At 45.1% G+C, this 19,642-nt stretch overlaps 1 protein-coding gene across 1 annotated transcript in view; it reads right to left on the bottom strand.

Annotated features, from left to right (window-relative positions):
* Positions 1–15,390, bottom strand: part of Chd9 (chromodomain helicase DNA binding protein 9) — a 185,841-nt gene extending 170,451 nt beyond the window's left edge. Inside the window, exon 1 of the mRNA XM_036188234.1 lies at positions 15,352–15,390. The gene's annotated coding sequence lies outside the window, so the exon portion shown is untranslated. The remainder of the gene's footprint in view (positions 1–15,351) is intronic.
* Positions 15,391–19,642: the final 4,252 nt, after the last annotated feature.

The raw sequence follows: 19,642 nt of genomic DNA, 5'->3' as shown, positions 1-19,642 counted from the left end.
TCCAGATAACATTTCAAAGTGATTAGTAGTATTGTTTAAGCTGAGCAGAGTGACTAGAGGTTGGAGATCTCTGAGAAATGTTGATTTGTTTTATCAAAGCACATGTGTCCACAAGGCTCTTTTGCTAGTGAATCTGTTTCTGTTTCTCTCTCTCTCTCTCTCTCTCTCTCTCTCTCTCTCTCTGTTTTTTTTTTTTTTTGTTGTTGTTGTTGTTGTTTTTGTTTTGGTTTGGTTTTTGGTTTTTGGTTTTTGGAGACAGGGTTTCTCTGTGTAGCTTTGCGCCTTTCCTGGGACTCACTTGGTAGCCCAGGCCGGCCTCGAACTCACAGAGATCCGCCTGGCTCTGCCTCCTGAGTGCTGGGATTAAATGCAGGATCTGTTTCTCTTTTATTGATGGTGGTTCTTTATGTTTTTATTTGTTTTGTCGTGGTATTCCTATTATTTCCCAAGCTGACTTCAAACTCCTGAATCTAAGTCCAATCTCAGCCTCTCAAGTAACAGGGACTACAGACAGATACACCACCATATAGACACACCACCATACTGATAAACACACCACCATACAGATAATACACCACCATGTATGGCCAGGAAAGCTTTTCAGGAGCAAATATGATTATGCTGTTTCTAAGGAGCGTAATACTAGAAATAAGAACATATCTGTTGATGGTGCTATATATTGTGAATACTAGTAAACGTACCTGGGGTTAGAGAACAGAACAGCCACTTGATATAGAGGCCAGAAAATGGTGGCACACACACCTTTAATCCTAGCATTCTGAAGGCAGAGATCCATCTGAATCTCTGTGAGTTCAAGGCCACACTGGAAACAGCCAAGCATGGTGACACATGCCTTTAATCTCAGGAAGTGATGGCAGAAAGCAGAAAGGTATGTAAGGCATGAGGACCAGGAACTAGAGCCTGGTTAAGCTTTTAGGCTTTTGAGCAGCAGTTCAGCTGAGATCCCTTTGGATGAGGACACAGGCTTCCAGTTTGAGGAAATGAGATCAGATAAGGAATTGGCAAGGTGAGGCTAGATGTGGTTTGCTCTGTTTCTCATCTTTCAGCGTTCACCCCAATACCTGGCACCCAGGTTGTTTTTATTACTAAGACCCTCTAAGAATTCGTGTTACATCTGTTTGTCAATTAAAAAGCAAAATAAATAAATAAATAAAATCTGGATGGTAGTGGTGTATACCTTTAATCCCAGCACTGGAGAGACAGAGGCAGGTGGATCTCTGTGAGTTCAAAGCCAACCTGATCTACATAGGAAGTTCTAGGACAGCCAGAGAGCTACATACTGAGACCATCTCAAAAAAAAAAAAAAAAAGAAAAAGAAAAAGAAAGAAAGAAAAAGAAAAAAAAAGTTTAAAAAAATCTATATAAAAAAATCTATTGAACTAAATTTCAGAATCTTCCTATAATTCTGTGTGTGTATGTGTGGGTGCACACATATATGTTTATGTTTGTGCATTGGTGTATGAGCGTGTATGTGGTATGTATAGTGTATGCATATGTGTGCTTGTACACATGCATGTGTGGGTGAACAAACTGACTCTGTCCTTGCTCTACCACTGAGCTGCACCCCTATAGCATTGAGAGCTACTTGTTCATTTGTGCCTGGGGATAGACCTAGTGACACCTGGAGGCAGACAAGCAGACATTAAACAAATGGGGAAAAGCTAATAACACCTTACAGCAGAGCTGAGCCTCTAATCCAGATTTTCAAACTTTAGAAAAACAGGGAAACTCTTCAGAAAGATTTTATTTTTAAACTTTTGGCAGAATTCCAAGATACAAAACTGAAAAAGCAAACCGTGAAGAGAAAATAGGAGAAAGGCTGAGCTGAGGTTCTGAAAAGCTGTCGGGGTACCCCACCATTCCCTAGCTCTGGGGGGCAGCTCTGAAGACTTGCTGGGCTTCGGTGGAAATATATTGAAAACCCTTGACTCCAGCCCACTCTGCAGAAGAGAAAATTAGAGCTCTCACCAGAGGGGCTTGCCCACAGTGGCACATCTTTCCCACTCTACCAGGATGACTCAGATGTTGCTACTTTCTCCAAAATAACCTGGGGACTGAGCAGATGGGACAGAACCCTGGCAACGGGTCAACTCCCTAATACATTCACATTCTCCAACTATCAGTTTGATCAAATTTCTGTCTTTTGCCTGCCCGCCTCTTCTTCCTTGCTTTGTGAGTTAGGGTCTCCCTTTGTAGCCCAGGCTGCCCTTAAGCCTAAGACTCTCTTGCATTGGTCTCCCAGGAGCTACAATTAGAAGCATATGCTGCCATGCCTGGCACTTGCCTGCCTTTTTTTTTTTTTTTTTTTAAATAATGGTCCTGGTTATGCAAAACTTACTTGTTTATGTCAAAGATCATAACTCATCTGTACACCTCAATTACCAACATTTAAAAATCTGAATGTTTTACCTAAAAGTTCAGACTTGAAGCTTTTTAGAAATCTAGTGACCTTGAGCCCTTCTGCCACGCTCCTAACTGTTCTCAGACTAAGCAGAAGTACACACTTCACAACTGGCACAGCCCACTGTCTCTACTGTATTACACTCACTTGCGCCCATTTTGGTCTGCTCCCTGTGAGCATTTGTGTTTGTCACTATGGTCTAAACCTGATAGCCACAGAAGCTTTTGGAAGACGTGAATTTTTAGGAACAAAGAGAAATCAAGGGTAAAGAGGAAACCATCCGATCTCCAAGGTGAAGTAAATGCTGCCAGAAATAATGCTGTTTTCCTGTACAGTTGACACAGGCCTGTAATTCCAACACATGGAAAACTGAGGCAGAGGGATTGCTGCAAGTTTAAAGCCAAACCAGGCATGGTGGCACATGACTTTAATCCCAGTACTCGGGAGGCAGAGACAGGAGGATCTCTGTGAGCTTCAGGCCATCCTAGTCTACAAAATGAGTTCCAAGACAGCCAGAGCTACATAGTGAAACTCCGTCTTGAACCACCACTACCCAAAAACAAAACAAAACAATCAAACAAACCAAATAAGCAAGTTCAAAGCCAGTTTGAGCTACATAGTGAGTTCCAGGCCAGCATGGATATTTATTTTTATTTTATGTATCTGGGAGTTTTGCCTGGGTGGATGTCTGTGCACCATGTGCATGCAGGGCCAGTAGAGGCCAGAAGAAACTGTTGGATCCCTTGGAACCAGGATCACAGAAGGCTAGCCACCAGGTGGGGGCTGGGAATTGAACCCAGGCCCCCTGGATGGCAGTCAGGGCTTCTGCTTTTAACCACTAAGCCAGCTCTTAAAAACAAATCAAACAATCATAAAAGGGCAAACAAAACAAAAAAAAGCCAGAAGGGAGGAAGGAAGGAAGGAAAGAGGAAAAGAAGAGGATGAACTCTCAGGCTTCTCACCTTGCTTGCTTTTCTGAGGCTGTTGATTCTGTTTTCTGGGTATGTCCCCATTGATAGTCAACAGCACAAGCCCAACTCCTCCTCCTCCTCCTCCTCCTCCTCCTCCTCCTCCTCTTCCTCCTTCCCCTCCTCCTCCCAGATCCATCATTAAACCATATAACAGCGCTGGAGCTTAGCTCAGGGCTGTGGCCTTACCTAGCCAGCTCAAGCTGCTGTGTTTGATCTCCAATGAAACTAAGCGGCCCAGCAGTCCATTTCCTGCAGGCAGCACACCATTCTCAGAGCTGCGGTGAGAACAGGCTCCATTCCAGGATTGTCCTTTTATTGTGCTCTCCCTCCTCTGCTCCGGGGCATACAATTTTCTATTTGTTCACTGCCATATTCCCAGTGCTGTGACAGTACCCAGAGTCACAGTGCGTACTCCATACATGTTTGTTAAACAAATGAACTTGTCCTACCCAAGCCCACATAGCAAAGTGACCATTATTTCAAATGTTTGGGTAGTTTTGGAATGGTGGTGGTGAGTACATGTGTGTTACATTTTACTTATTTATTTTGGGGTGTGCAGGTGTGCATATACTCTTATTATGGTGTGAGTGGTAGCCAGAGGATCATTTGCAGGAATTGGTTCTTCTCTTTCCATTACATAGGTTCCTCTGATGGAACTCAGGTTGTCAGGCTTGGTAGCAAGCACCTTCACCCACTGAGCCATTTCATAGCCCCTACCTAGACCTCTCCCTATTTCTTTGTTTGTTTGTGTGTTTCAAGACAGGGTTTCTCTGTGTAACAGCTCTGACTATCCTGGAACTTACTCTGTATACCAGGCTGGCCTCAAACTCATAGAGATCCACTTGCCTCTGCCTCCCAGGTACTGGGATTAAAGGCCTGTACCACCACCGCTGCCTGGCCTTTTCCTATAGAATCTCAGTAAATTTCCCAGGCTGACCAAATCATGCTCTATCCCACTCAGCCTTCCAAACAGCTTGGATCACAGGCCTGTACCCCTAGGTCAGCTTTGCTATAAATGCACACAGCTCCTTTCATATCTTTAAAAATCAGAGAGTTTGTAGAACCCACACCAGGCTCCAGCTGAGGACCTCTTGGCTTGGCCTTTTCTCCTCCACCACAACTGTGGCTAGCTTCTTCAAAATAACCTCCTGGCTAAATATACAATACAGAAGCAGAGAAGAGAAGCAATTTGGCAGGGATCAGCACCCTGAAAATTGGCCTCTTCTTCCTTCCCTTTAAGTGTCTAGAAGAGATGTAAGCTAGTCTAGGACTCTGAATGTGATGGTTTCCTTCCTTCCTTCCTTCCTTCCCAAAATACTGTACTAGAGCACTGGAGGTAGGGGTGTGGGTGAAGGGTGGCACACAGAACTACCCCACATGTACACTGAGGCCTATATTCTCATCAGATGCATCTTTCCCCAGACTGTGGTCCTTTCTTCTTTTCCTCTGAGCAAACATGGATGTTGAGTGGCTATATAGTGAGATCCTGTCTCAGAACTGAGACCAGACTCACAGAAGCTGCAGAGGATGTTCCTAACTACTTTATAACAGCGCCTCCAGCCATCCCCTTGGGAACCAGCTGTTTACTGTGGTATTTTGTTGGTGTTTATGCCTTTTTACTATGCTTGAGCTCTCTCAGAGTCACACTTGGAGAACTCTGCTTCATTTCCCAAACACAAATCTCATAAGGCCAGAACCTCCAGTTCTAGTGTACTGACCCAGCATAGCATGAAGGTCAGATACAGGCGACCGAAGACTCCTCAGGCCAGTGTGGATGAATGTGTGACCTGCGGACAGTAAGGAGCAGGGACAACACTTCCACCCAATGAAAGCACCCTATTCAGAACAGCCCGATCACCACCGCTGAGACCACAGACGGACACTGCTGGTTGAAACTTAAAACCCAGGACCTAACACATCAAAAGAAGTCAGAACACAAGAGATGACCTTGCTTTGAAATACTTGCACGTAGGAAATTTTCTGCATAGTTTGTTGTTACTAGGGTTCAAACTCAGGCCTAGTACAGGCTCAAAAGGCCCTCTTTCACTGAACTAACTTCGGCGCCTTCTGCTAGAGGTGGAGGAAGACTCTCCGGTCCCTTTGGACACAGCTGTTAGCAGAACCTCAAAGCTGATCTTTTTTATAAGTTGCAAACTAAACCAGTTGTGGAAGACCAATGCCTAGAATCCTAGCACCTGAGAGACTGAAGCCAGCGTAGGATACATAGTAAGTTCTAGGCCAGTCTGGACTCTGAGCTCTTAAAACACATACATACAAAGTAGCAAGGCATGGTGCTGCACACCTTTAATCCTAACACTCTTGAGACGGAGGCAGACAGATCTCCATGAGTTCAAGGCCAGTCTGGACTCTGAGCTCTTAAAACACATACATACAAAGTAGCAAGGCATGGTGCTGCACACCTTTAATCCTAACACTCTTGAGACGGAGGCAGACAGATCTCTATGAGTTCAAAGCCAGTCTGGTAGAGTTCCGGGACAGCTAGGACTACATAGACTCTATCTCAAATAAAATAAAATAAAGTAAAATAAAATAAACCAAAGCAAAACACAACCAAAAAAGTTGCAAACTACTCTAGAGAATCACATTCACACAAGGCTTCATTACAGTGTAAGTATCAGCTAAGGCTGGGGAATATGCTCAATATTACTTTAGGGGACTGTTTAACCTAACTATGGAATATTCAAACAACAGAATACAACCAAAGTATTAAATAAGATAAGAAGACCCTACAAAATGAACCAGAATGGGTTTCAAATAAGAAAATCAAGTTGTAGGTTAACAGAGAAAGGGGTAAGGCACAGATTAAGAATACATAGTTTCCGGCTCTAGGGGAACAGCTCAGAGGAAAGAATGATTGCTGTGCAAGCCTGAAGACCTGAGTTGGGGTCCTCAGCTCCCACATAAAAGAGCGGGGTTTGAGCATGCACATCTGTAACCCCAGTGCTGAGACATGGAGGCCGCTGCATCCTGTGAGCTCGCTGAACAGTCAGCAACCTAGCCAAAAAAAGAACCCGAGGTTCAGTGAGAGACATTGCCTCAGGGGAATAGAGTGATAAAGCAGGACACCTGGTGTCCTACTTTGTTCTCCACAAGAGTATATAACCCTACACACTCATGCACCACACACACTCACGAACCAGACACTCTCATGCACCACACACACTCACGAACCAGACACTCTCATGCACCACACACACTCACCACTCACACACATTCATACACCACACATACTCACCACTCACACACATTCATACACCACACACACTTATGCACCATACACACACACACACACACACACACACACACACACACACACGAACCAGACACGCTCATGTACCACACATACTCATTTACCATACACATTCATGCATCACACACACACATTCATACACCACACACACCAAAAACTTAAGTTTGTAGCTTCTTTTTTCTTTCTTCCATTTTTTGTTTTTCACACAGGGACTCAGTATGTACCCTTAGTTGTCCTAGAACTAGCTATGTAGATCAGGCTTACCTTTAATTCATAGAGATCTGCTTGCCTCTGCCTCCCGAGTACTGGGATAAAAGGCATGCACCATGACACCTAGCTGTATTTTCTTTTTTAACATGTATTTTAATTTGAAGCATATGTGTGTGTGTACCTGGTGTATGTATGGGCTCATATGCGCAGGAATCCTGGAAGTGAGGTGTAGTAGTGGATAGCCATCCCAGCATTGGCCTGGAAGTTCCAACCCCCATTGAGACTTTGGTAATGGTCACGCCTACAAGGCAGGGCTGAGGAGGGAGCGGAAGACCGAGGATCGGGAGGAGGGCTCTTGCTTGGTTCCAGGACCCTGGACGCTGGAGGTAGACCGAGCAGAGTTCTTCAGAGAACACCACCGGACTGCGCTATACCTTTGCCAGACCCTGCAACCTACCCCTTCATTTGTAAGTTACCCCACAAAATAAACCTCCCTTTTAACTACGTGGAGTGGCCTTAATAATTTCACCAATAGTGAGGAGAAAGGTCAGATCCCCTAGAGCTGGAGATAAAGATCATGGTGAGCTGCCATGTGGGTGCTGGCAACTGAACCCATGTCCTCTGGAAGAGCAGCAGATGCTCTTAACCACTGAGCCATCTATCTAGACCCCATTATTTGCTTATACACCACACACACACACACACACACACACACACACACACGCACACGCACCCACGCGCGCACGCACACACACGCGCGCGCGCACACACACACACACGTAACTAAAGAAGAAAAAGCCACAAATGTGAAACGGGCATAGGAAGGGTTGGACAGATGAGAAAGGAGAATGGTGTTTTATCTGAATTTTTAAAAATGTAAAAACAAAACAAATGATTGGCTGCTTGTAGAAAGAACCAATAGATGATTGGGGTGGGCTGAGGGGATGCCTCCCAGTCATCCTTTTGAATTTTAAAGCAAAAAAATATAATTCCTATTCAAAATAAAGAAAAATTAATTTTATTGCTATTTATTTATTTATTTTTGTGTCTTTTGAGAAAGGGTCTCTCTACATAGCCCTGGCTGTCCTGGAACAATGTCGACCAGGCTAGTTTTGAACTCATAGAGATCTACAGAGGATTAAAGTGCTGGGCCACCACACCTGGCTTGAAAAATCAACTCTTTAAAGAGAAAATTACATTAAATAACTCAGGCACAGTGGTGCACAGATAGCCCCTGCGCTCAAGAAGGTGAGACAAGACCATCCTGGGCTACATCACTAGGACCTGTCTCAAAATTCCAAGGGCTGGACCAGCAATTTGACTGAGCAGACAAATGCTCGCCATGCAAGCCTTACAGACTTGAGTCCAGTCCCTGGAACCCAAGGGCAAACAAACAAAAACCAAAAATGATTCACTGGCACATTTTAGTAATCCCAGGACTCTTACATCCAGATGGGAGAAGAAAACAGGAGGGTTGCCTAGAATTTGTAAGCCAGGGAGGCTGGAGAACGTAATTGAAAAGAAAGGAGAGAACAAGTTACAAGAAAAAAAAAAAAAAAACAACTTCCGAAAGTTGCCCTCTGACCTCCCCAGGTTCATGTGTGAGAGAGCAAAACAGTAACAATACAGCTGGGGACACATAGCTCAGTAGTGGGGAGCTTGTCTGACATGCACAAGGCCCTGAGTTCCTCTCCCAGTACTAAAAACAAAACAAAAAGATTACAATGGATGATATTTTAAAATTGACGAAGTTCTTCTTAATTCAGGAGATGAAGAGGAGGGAACTCATTCACCTTTCCCAGAGAATTTCCTAGAGGTTTAGCCGGGCTCACTCCGTCATCCCAGCCCTCAGGAGGCAGAGGCAAGATGAACACAGATTCCAGGTCAACAAGACTATCTCATAAACAGAACAAGTCAATAAGTAAGAACTTTCAAGGAGCCTTTCCTCTCATGGCGGTCTGGAGCTGTGGTATACAGAGGGGGACAGCTGATTCAGAGGTGTGTTTACTTTGGTCCCAGAGCCATTGGCAGACATGACAGCTTTCTTAGCTGCCATCATGAAACAGGATTGTCATGCTGGCAGCCCAAGTTCTGATTTTGCTATCAGGAAGGAGAGCTCAAGGAAAAAGACCTTTGTTTTGTTTTTGTTGTTTTGGGTTTCTGTATGGACGTGTGTGTGAAAGGCACGGGTCGGTATCCTGTGTTCTCTCCAATTGCCTTCCACTGTATATTTTGAAACATGGCCTCTCACTGAACCTGGAGCTTGCTAACTCAGCTAGACTGGCAGACCAGCCAGCTCCACCAACCCTCCTAACCCTCTGCTTACCCAGCTCTGGGATTACAGGCATGTGATACTACACCAGGCTTTTACATCATGCTGGTGTTACAAGATGAGGTCAAGAACTTTGCCACCTGAACCATCTCCCCAGCTCCCTTTATTTATTTGGTTCATTTTTGGTTTTTAGAGACAGGGTTTCTCTGTGTAGCCCTGGACATCTTGGACCTTGCTCTGTAGACCAGGCTGGCCTCAAACTCACAGAGATATGACTGCCTCTGCTTCCTGAATGCTGGATTAAAGGTATTCGACACTACCACCCGGCTTATTGTTATTTTTGGAAGACAAGGGCTCACCACATAGGTGAGCATAGGCTGCATTCAGACTTACAATAATCCTCCCATGTTAGCCCCCTGGTGCTGTGATTATAGCCACAAGCCACTATACCCTGTGCAAAATATCTTTGGATAACCGTTTGTGATCAGAAGTGCAAATACACTCACTAGGCGCAAACAGATGAGAACTCTCTAGTCCCATCTCCTCATTTGCTGGGTAACTTAGCAGGTGCCCTAGCCTCTCAGCCTTGGTTGTCTGACTAGAAAACAATGAGGTTAACACTAGCTACAAGATGCTTTTAGAATGAGGTAAGGACAGCCACACAAAGTGCTGTGTGCACAGAGCGAACTCACAAGCAGGCATTCCCCTTCCCTGAGCCTTGAGTTATCTTGCTTTCCACAAGGGACACTTCACTGATGAGCTCACTCACCACACTCCCTGCCCTGTCTGCTCTTCTCTTCCTTCTTCCCATGCTGAGTTGCTCATGCTGCCTGAGCACCTGACCAAGGGACATCCTTATCCCACAGGGTATTTGGAGCGCCTCACTCTGCAGCCCATGCTGGCACCAGCCTTGCGATCCTCCAGCCTTGGTTTCAAATCCTAGGATTACTGGCACGTGCCACTGTCCAGTTTTCAGTGGAACTGCTTTACTGTCACATGTGGTAATGCACACACGTAATCTCAATTCTCAGGAAGCTGAGACCATCAAAGGGACATGACCAAGGCAGGCTTAAGCAGTGAGGTGGGGTTTCAAACAAGAGAAACTGTTTTAAGCCAGGTGTGATTTAATCTTAGCACTGGGGAGGCAAAGGCAAGCAGATCTCTGTGAGTTTGAGGCTAGCCTGGTCTACAGAGCAAGCTCTAGGGCAGCCAGGGCTACAAACAGCAAATAATAATAATAATAATAATAATAATAATAATAATAATAATAAAATACAAATATAAATAAAAAGAATAGAAGAAAAGGCCAGGTATGGTGGGTAACACAGGCCTTTAATCCCCAAACTCAGGAGTCAGAGGCAGGAGGATCTCTGGGAGTTTCATAGCAGCCTGTTCTAAATATGGAATTCCAGGACAGCCAGGACAACATAGAGAGATCCTTTCTAAAGATGAAACAAAAATATTATAATAGTGTAAACTACAGCAATTGTTATCACCTGAGATGGGGGGAGTCAAAATGAGAACCCCCTGGTAAACAGAGTGGGTTTGGTCCCTTCCTTCATCCAACTTAAGAAACAGGCCTAAAATCATATACCTTTTATCCTAAATGCAGACAAACTAAGTCCTAAGTAAATTAAATGAAGGACTAGGAAGGCAGCTACTGGCATGCTGCATTTACGTCATGTGGGAGGCTGGAAAAAACAGATGTAAAAGGCGACACTAAAGGCCAAAACTATGCCTAGTATCAATGAAGACCAGTCAGGGTGAGTAACAGTTTCAGATTAGAAACCATAGCTTCTCCATGATTGTGGAACCAGCATCAGCCAGATATAGAACTTCTGAAAACTCCAGAGCTCTATAGTATCAGAGTACACACTAAAAGTCCACTGACATTAGCCCAGTAATTCCTTATATTCTTGAACCCCACCATCTCCAAGTTTTCATCTTTATGATGTCCTTGCCTGGCCTACACATGGATGGCTCAGCAAATGTCACATCTGGAAGGCAGGATGGAGTTAATAAGAGAATGTCATGTCCCCTAAGCCACTACCATTTTCATTACGCTTGTAAATCTTACACAAGGCCAGGGTGTCTTGGTGGCTGTGAAGTATAGACTATACTGGGGATTGGCTTTAGAAATGAATATAAAGAATTGTGTAACAAGCAGGGCTCAGAGCTGAGTGGAGTGTCGAATACCTATAATCCCAGGACCTGGGAGGCTGAGGCAACTGGGTTTCATGGTGAGTACCAGCAGCCAGGATATGGGCAAGATTCTATATTCAAGAACATACAAATTTAGGGTGGTTCAGTAATAGAACAGTTACTTACCTACATTCCCCTGAAATTTTTCATTTAATTTTTAAATTAGATTTATCTGTTATTTATTTTTTGTGTGTATGTGGTGGGGGTAAGGCCAGACGACTACTTCAGGAGTCAATTTTCTCCTCCCACCACCTGGGTCCCAGGAATCAAACTCAGGTCATAGGGGTTGGTAGCAAGCCACTCTACCCACTGTGCTGGCTAGTTTTTATGTTAATTTGACGCGGGCTACAGTCATTCAAGAAGAAGGAACCTCAGCTGAGAAAATGCCCTTGACAGATTGGCCTGTGGACAAGCCTATGGGGCATTTTCTTATTTGATGTGGGAGAGCCCGTTCCCAGGGCCTGGATGCTATAAAAAAGCAGCTGCAAAGCACTAAGCAACACTTTTCCAGGGCCTCTGCTTCAGCTCCTGCCTCAAGGTCCTGCCTTGGGCTCCTATCCTGACTGCTTTCTGTGATGGACTGTGATGTGGAGGTAGGAGATGAAATAAACCCTTTCATCTCCAAATTGCTTTTGGTTAAGGTGTTTTATCAGAGCAATGGAATCCTGACCCTTTAAGACACTCAGTGAGCCATCTCACCAGCCCAGTAATTTTTTAAAAATAAAAGGCATGTAGAAAGAAGGAACGTAACTGAAGGGCCCTGATCTTCAGGTATAGTGTCCTGATAAATCTATGGTGGTTTGAATGTAATTGGCCTCCATAATCTATCTCATAGGGAGTGGCACTATTAGGAGGCATGGCTTTGTTGGGGTGGGTATGGCCTTGTTGGAAGAAGTGTGTCACTGTGGAGATGGGCTTTGAGGTTTCTTATGATCAGGATACCGCCCAGTGTCTCAGTCGACTTACTGTTGCCTGCAAGATGTAGGACTCTGAGCTACATCTCCAGCACCATGTCTGCCTGTACACTGCCATACTCCCCGCCATGATGATAATGGACTGAACCTTCTGGACTATAAGCAAGCCACCTCAAATAAATGTTTTCCTTTATAAGAGTTGCTATGGTCAAGGTGTGTCTCTTCCCAGGAACAGAAACCCTAACGAAGACAGCGGTCTCATTTCTTTCCTTCATCATCCTTTCAATCCAGATAACCAGTTCCTGCCCTACCATCTAGCATCCACTACATTTGAGGCATTAGCTTCCTAAATTCACATCCATACTTAAGACCTGGGGGCTGGAGAGATGCCTTAGTTGTTAAAGAGTACTTGTTGCTATTACATAGGACCAGGGCTCAAGTTGCAGGATCTACATGGTGGTTCACAACCATCTGTAACTCCAGTTCCATGGGATCTGATATCCACTTCTGACCTCCCCAGGCACCAAGCATGCACACACACACACACACACACACACACACACACACACACATATATGTATATATATATACACACACACACACACACATTCATACATACAGGCAAAACACATTAAAAGAAAAATGAATATATTCACCAAAAGAGTTGAGGGCTGGGGATATAGCTTAGTTGGTAAGAGTGCTAGCCTAGCATGCAGGAAGCCCTGGGGCTGATCCTGAACATAGCATAAAGCAGATATTGTAGTGCATGCCTGTAACCCCAGCACTGAAGAAGCGGAGGTAGGAAGAACAGATGTGCAAGGTCATCCTTACTGTGAGTTCAAGTTCAGTCTCAGTGACACGAAACCTTGTCTCGAAATAAATGAAAACTGTGCTTGGGCTGAGGGCATGGCTTGGTAGAGCTTGCCTAGCATTAGACCCTGGCTTTGAGGGGGAAATGAACAAAAACGAAATAATAAATTGTGCTTTATCTGCAGATTTTTACCTAAACTGTGATTAACATGCAGCATTTTTTTTATATAAGGTAATAAAACAATGTATGACTAACTTGTGGAGCTGTCTGCTTGATACGGTAGATGACTCTACAGTCAGAGGTGACACGGTTTCTCTTGTCCTCTTTTTGAGGCTGGTTCATGAAGCCCAGGCTGGCCTCGGATTCTCTATGTAGCTGAGGAATGCTATGAACTTCTGATCACCCCTCTACACACTCAAATTCCCAGGTACTGAGATTACAGGTATAAACCACCAAACCTGGATCTCAGCTCTTGTTTTTTATTACTCGTTTATTTATTTTTGTTATTTTTATGTGTATGGATGTCTTGCCTACATGTATGTCTCTGTATCATGCATGTGCCTAGAGACCTGAAGAAGGTCCTTTGGAACTGGAGTCACAGATAGTTGTGAGCCACCATGTGGGTCCTGGGAATTGAATCCAGGTCCCCTGGAAGAGCAGCCAGTGCCTAACCTCCGAACTATCTCTCCAGCTCTTCTTCATTTTTATCTATCTATCTATCTATTTATTTATTTGATTACTTATTTTTTATTTTTGAAACAGGGTCTCACTAAGTTATCCAGGCTGGCTTTGAACTTTTGATCACCCTGCCTCAGCCTTCCAATTACCTGGGTTTCCAGGCCTGCACTGCCAAGTATTGGCTCAGGAAGGTATCATTATACATAATGAATAAACCTTACAGGAATTAGCTGGTTTACTGTGGACACTGTGACTCCGTGGAGGGGTTCTACTAAAATCTCCACCCTGCATATGAAGGACAGCCAGAAGGACCTAACTCCGCAAGGTCACAGTCCTGCTGGCTGTAAAGGCTAGTTTTAAAGAATGCCTCTGAATTCAGAGCTCTCTCCAATTCAAAAGGAACCGTGATCTTTGGCTGACAGTCACCTTTTTCAGGCACTGTGCCCAGGGACAGGGCTTCAAGTTTGACTCTGAACGCTTCTCTCTTAGTCCCTTTTCCCACAGCACGCCCATCACCCTCCCATTCAGAGGACACAAAGACTGCACAGGACCGCACAAAGAACCCATACACAAGATAAGTACAGGCCATTCTGTGGGTAAAGTGGGGATGGGAACTAGTCTCTCTGGGGGGTGGAGGGGTAGTTTTCCTGAGCTGATTGACCGGATGAGTCATCAAGGTTCATCCCATTTTCTGCAATAATCCTTACTTCTCCCCTTCCCTTCGGGTGGGTGGTAATGTCACCAGCCACAATGGCATCTGCCCGGCACCGCTTTACCTCCTCACAGCAGGGCCTGCCCTTGAGCTGGAAGCACCCAGAGACAGAGGGGAGGGAGGAAGCCTGCGTGCGGCTCCCAGTGGCTGGCTGTCAGCTTTCCCAGCTGACTCAGCTCGCCACTACCCTCCTAGGCCACCCGCCCGCCCGCACGCAGCCTCTTAACTTTCCATTTCCAGGCCTCTCACTGCTGGCTCCCGGGGAAGGAGCGCCCCTCCCGCTGCCCGGGGCGCCTGTCTGCAGCCCAGGCTGCCAGGGCACCATGCCCATTGCCTGGCGGGCTGGTCTCGGGACAATTACAATCTACTGTCACCGAGTTCGGAATATAGGTCAAGGTGCTCTCGGAAGGGCCCAGGGGAGGATCACCTGACCCGGAGGTGTGGTGACTCAGCGGGAAGGATGGGGAAGGAGGGGCGGCTCTGGAATCTCCCTGCCGGCGGGGCCTGCAGGAGAAAGAGGAGGTCAAGTTGCTTGTCTGGCTGATTATCAGCAGAGGAGGAAGACGCTGTTGGAGACCGAAGGAAGGATAAGATGACCTGTGGTGACCTGTCTGAGGTGGCATCCAAATCCTCTCCAGAGCAGCTGTCATCCCACAGGCAGTTAAAACCACCCGCCTCCCACTGTCTCTGCGGCTGTGAACACCTCATTAGCCACCTCCCTGCCAAAGTGAGAAACCAAATTAACATCCTGGATCAATCCAGACTCCATCCACCCAGACCTCCAAAGAAACCAAGGCCACCAGCACATCACCCAGAAGCAGTCACCCCATCAGAGGCACTCTGATTGTGCCCCCCTCCGTCCCGATTTTGAATATGAAAATCACTAACCCATTTTATTGTAGGTGTCCACATGGCAGGAGGCTTCTTTGCTGGGAGAGGCAGCAGCTGCTCGCTCCGTCCCAGACTCACTTCCTCTGGCTCCAGCTGCTGGTTCCTACCCGCCAAGCAGTGAGTTTCCTCATTCTTGGGGTTCTGACTAGCTGAGCTAGCCACCCTCACCTCCCTCCCCCAGCCGCTCACCACCCTCTTCGGGTAGTACTGCTGGGACTCCCGGGTTCCATGAGTCACAGCCAGGCTGGAGACAGACAGCAAGCTTCCTTTATTAAATCAGCCTTCTGCCCTGCTCACCACAGAGGGAAGCTATAATTACTTGTTTGGCCCAGCTCTGAGAACTGAGCGAGCCACAGATGATCCTTCACTGGGAGGGAAGTTCCTGATTTCTGCATCTATCTAGTACACCGCCCCCACTTTGGTCATAAGCATAACTGCCAGAGGTTAAGGACCTGTTACACAAATATCAGATGTTTTGTGTATGTAATGGGTGCCTTGGGTCAGGACACCCAAGGCTGATATGGCCAGCTACACCCAAGCTCCCAGGAGTTTTTTTGTTGTTTTGTTTAGAATAAATACAAAGGCATTCTGCTTCTTTACCATGATGAGGCACACTGCTCATTGTTGCCTTATAAGAGATTAAGGAAAAGAGGGTGAGACGTCGCTTTGGGTGTCCAGGTTATGGAGGTTTTATCTTTCAGGCACAATAAACACAAAGTCTCAGGCTTCTCAGCTTCTTTACCAATGTAGACAGATGTTTGACATATGAAAAACTAGCTGGCTACAAAATCTTTTTTTTTAAAAAAAGCACAAAATCAGAATACTAAAGTTAGTCATCATGAACTGCTCCGTTTCCTATTTACTCATTCACTCATTCATTCATTCATTCATTCATTCATTCATTTTGGCATGTCAGTCATCCCAGTAACATTTTTGGGGCAGCCTAGTGCCAGGTATCATGAATACATGAGTGCTCAGTCAACAAAATATAGACAGAGTTATGCAGGTCAGTAAAAGATACAATGGTAAATGACTTAGTGTACCAGAGGTAGAAAGTGTGATTAATAACAGGAAAATAGTAACAGGGTATGAGATTTTTGTTCTGTTTGTTTTTGTTTTTCAAGACAGGGTTTCTCTGTGCAGTTTTGTGCTTGTCCTGAATCTCACTTTGTAGACCAGGCTGGCCTTAAACTTACAGAGATCCGCCTGACTCTGCCTCCCGAGTGCTGGGATTTTAAAGGCATGTGCCACCACCGCCCGGCCAGATTTGGCCAGATTTTTTTGTATAAAAAAGAAATTTGTTAACACTTCTTGACATTTGAGAACAATCTGTAGGTTAGGTCTGTCTTACACTGAGCGCTCAAGCCTGCCTGATGACCACTAAGAAACTAACTAATTATGACTAGATGAATTATATTTGAAAATTTAAAAATCCTTTAAGCTTTGTTTATAAGCAAAATTGTAAGTGTATTTAAGTCATATTTGGTAAGTGAAAACGTAAAAAGAGCTAAAGGCATTTGGCCCTTTCTATGGTTGTGGACAGAAGAAACTTCATTATTTACTGGTGGGCTGGAGAGATGGCTCAGCAGTTAACAGCGATTGCTGTTCTTGCAGAGAACTTGACTTCCGTTCCCAGCACCCACCTCTAACTCCATCTACTGGTCCTTTATAGGCTACATGATGCTGTGGAGCTTAGAACTGTAACCTGGGGTCAGGGGGTGAGTGAGTTTTACTGCAATGGGGTCAGGAAATCCTTAGCCTAGTCATGCTCAGGACACTGCTCTCTTTCTCTCTCCCTCTCTTCCCCCGTTTCTCTCCCCCCTCCTTTGGTTTTTTTTTTAAGACAGGGTTTCTCTGTGCAGCCCTGGCTGTCCTAGAACTCACTCTGTAGCCCAGGCTGGCCTCCAACTCAGAGATCCACCTGTGTCTGCCTTCCCAGTGCTGGAATTAAATGTGAATGCTGAGCCTGGCCTTTGCCAGACTTGCCCCGGCCACTTCCCCTGGGCAGGACTTTCACTTCCTCTAAGTGATGCTCTGAGCTAGTGCTGGTCTTGTCCTGCTAGGCACTGCCTGGAGGATGCTGGTGTGGGCAGTGGAGCGTCTTCCGACTGGAGCTGTGGAGATCATGCAGCGGAGGCTGCAGAGCCTGTGGTCCCGTCATCTTCTCTCCTGCTCTGGTCAGCCCAGACCACAGAGTTCTCAGGGGGCTAGCTGCCTGCTGTCATGACACCCCTGGTTCTCTTTATCCTCACAAGAAAGGGTTCTGAGACCCACACATTTAGCACCAGCCACAGGAACACACTGTCAATTCTTGCTGACATACATGCTTCATGGGCTGGAACTCGGACGACAAAGGACAATCTTTGGGGTCTGCTGGGCTCTGGCTCTCATGGCTCTGGGAGCTGCTTTTGTGATCCTCTATACCCTGTCTTGAGAGTGCTGGACCCAGGAAGACCCCTGGTCAGTCTCAATGTTTCCATTGGCTTAACCGTGGAAACCTCTGCTTTCTATTTATATAACAGCTGCAACTGTATTGCCCTTTCTTAAGTCAAAAGCATGAATGAGAACCATGTGTTACAACAGGAAACAAACAAACAAACAAAATGCTTAGAGCAGAAGCCTTTCGAGGCCCGTATCTGACTCCTTCTTTCCCTTACCCTCAGGACCAAGGACAGTGCCTGGAACATAGTAGGTGTCCAATAAATAGGTAAGAATGATGATGGCAGCACTTGGGAGGCAGAGGCAGGTGGATCTCCGTGAGTTCGAGGCCAGCCTGGGCTACAGAGTGAGTTCCAAGACAGCAGGACTGTTACATAGAGAAACCCTGTCTCGAAAAACTGAAAAAATAAATAAATAAGTAAAAGAATGCTGATGGTGATGATGATGATGATGATACAAACATTAACTGCATCTGCCAAGGGCTGTGACTAGACCCTATATGGATAATCCCAATTAAATTTGACAACAACTCAACTGAAGGAGATCCTCTAATTATTAGTCCCATTCTGCAATTCAGAGACGTCAATAATTTTCCCAAGGTCACACAGCCAAGTAAAGAAATTATTACCCAAGTTTGGTGAATTGACAAATCACAGTTCCAGAACCTAAAAGTAGAACACATGTGAGCCTGGTGCCCAAGGCAGGCACAAGAAGCACTGGACTGGTATCTTCCTTATACTAAGACAACAGAATTAAAGGGCACATGCCTTGGGAAACTAATTTCAATCTATATTTGGGAAGTAATCTGGGTGGCCTCTTTGCTTCCTAAGAATAAGCCAGTAGGCCTTTTTTCTCTTTCTTTTTCTTTCTTTCTTTCTTTCTTTTTTTTTTTTTTTTTTTTGCTTTTTTTTTTTTTTTTTTCTTTTTTCAAATAATGAGATTCTTGGTATGGAGGTGGGTGTGGAGGTGGGGGGATGCCTGGTTGGGTAAATGTGGGATACACCTGGTAGACACAGACACTGCAGAAGGGAGCTGAGGAGATATACAAGATGAATACTGATAGTCTTGCTGAGAACTGTGCGTATACATACATACATACATACATACATACATACATACATACATACATACATATGGTGGGATGCATCTGTGTGGAGGTCAGAGGACAGCTTGTGGGAGTTGGTTTTCTTCCATTAATATGGGTTCTGGTAATCAAAATCAGGCTTCAAGCCTTGACAGCAAGCACCTTTACCCAATGAGCCACCTTACCAACCTAATTTATGTTAGTCTTTTTGTAATAAGAACATGCTCTTTCAGGCTGGAGAGATGGCTCAGGGGTTAAGCATACTGATTGCTCTTGCAGAGAACCTGGGTTCAGTTCCCAGAACCTACACAGCAGCTAACACCTTTCTGTAACTCCAGTTCCAGGGGATCCAACAATTTCTTCTGGGTTCCTTGGGCACCACATGAACTTGGTGCACAGACATACATGCATGAATACATGGAAAATAAAATTTTGAAAAAGGAAAATATGTCCTCACCAGTACTAAAACAACAATAAAAAGAATGCATTGTATATTAGTTATACATTGAAATACATATTTAAGCAACTTGGAGAAATGGCTCAGTGGTTAAAAATGTTCACTGATGCTCCCGATCACCATTTGTTCCCAGCAACCACACTGTGTGGCTCATAATGACCCGTGACTTCAGCTCCAGGAAAATCAAACTGGCCTCTACAGGCACCTGCACTCACACACATACCCATACACAAACACACGAATGCACATAATTGAAAAAAGTAAACATTTTAAAAATGTATAAATAAAGATGCACACATGTCATCCCA

This window comes from Onychomys torridus, chromosome 5, assembly GCF_903995425.1.
Source record: "Onychomys torridus chromosome 5, mOncTor1.1, whole genome shotgun sequence".
NCBI lineage: Eukaryota > Metazoa > Chordata > Mammalia > Rodentia > Cricetidae > Onychomys > Onychomys torridus.
Note: the sequence above shows the minus strand (reverse complement) of the source record. Positions and strands in the feature narration are given on the sequence as shown.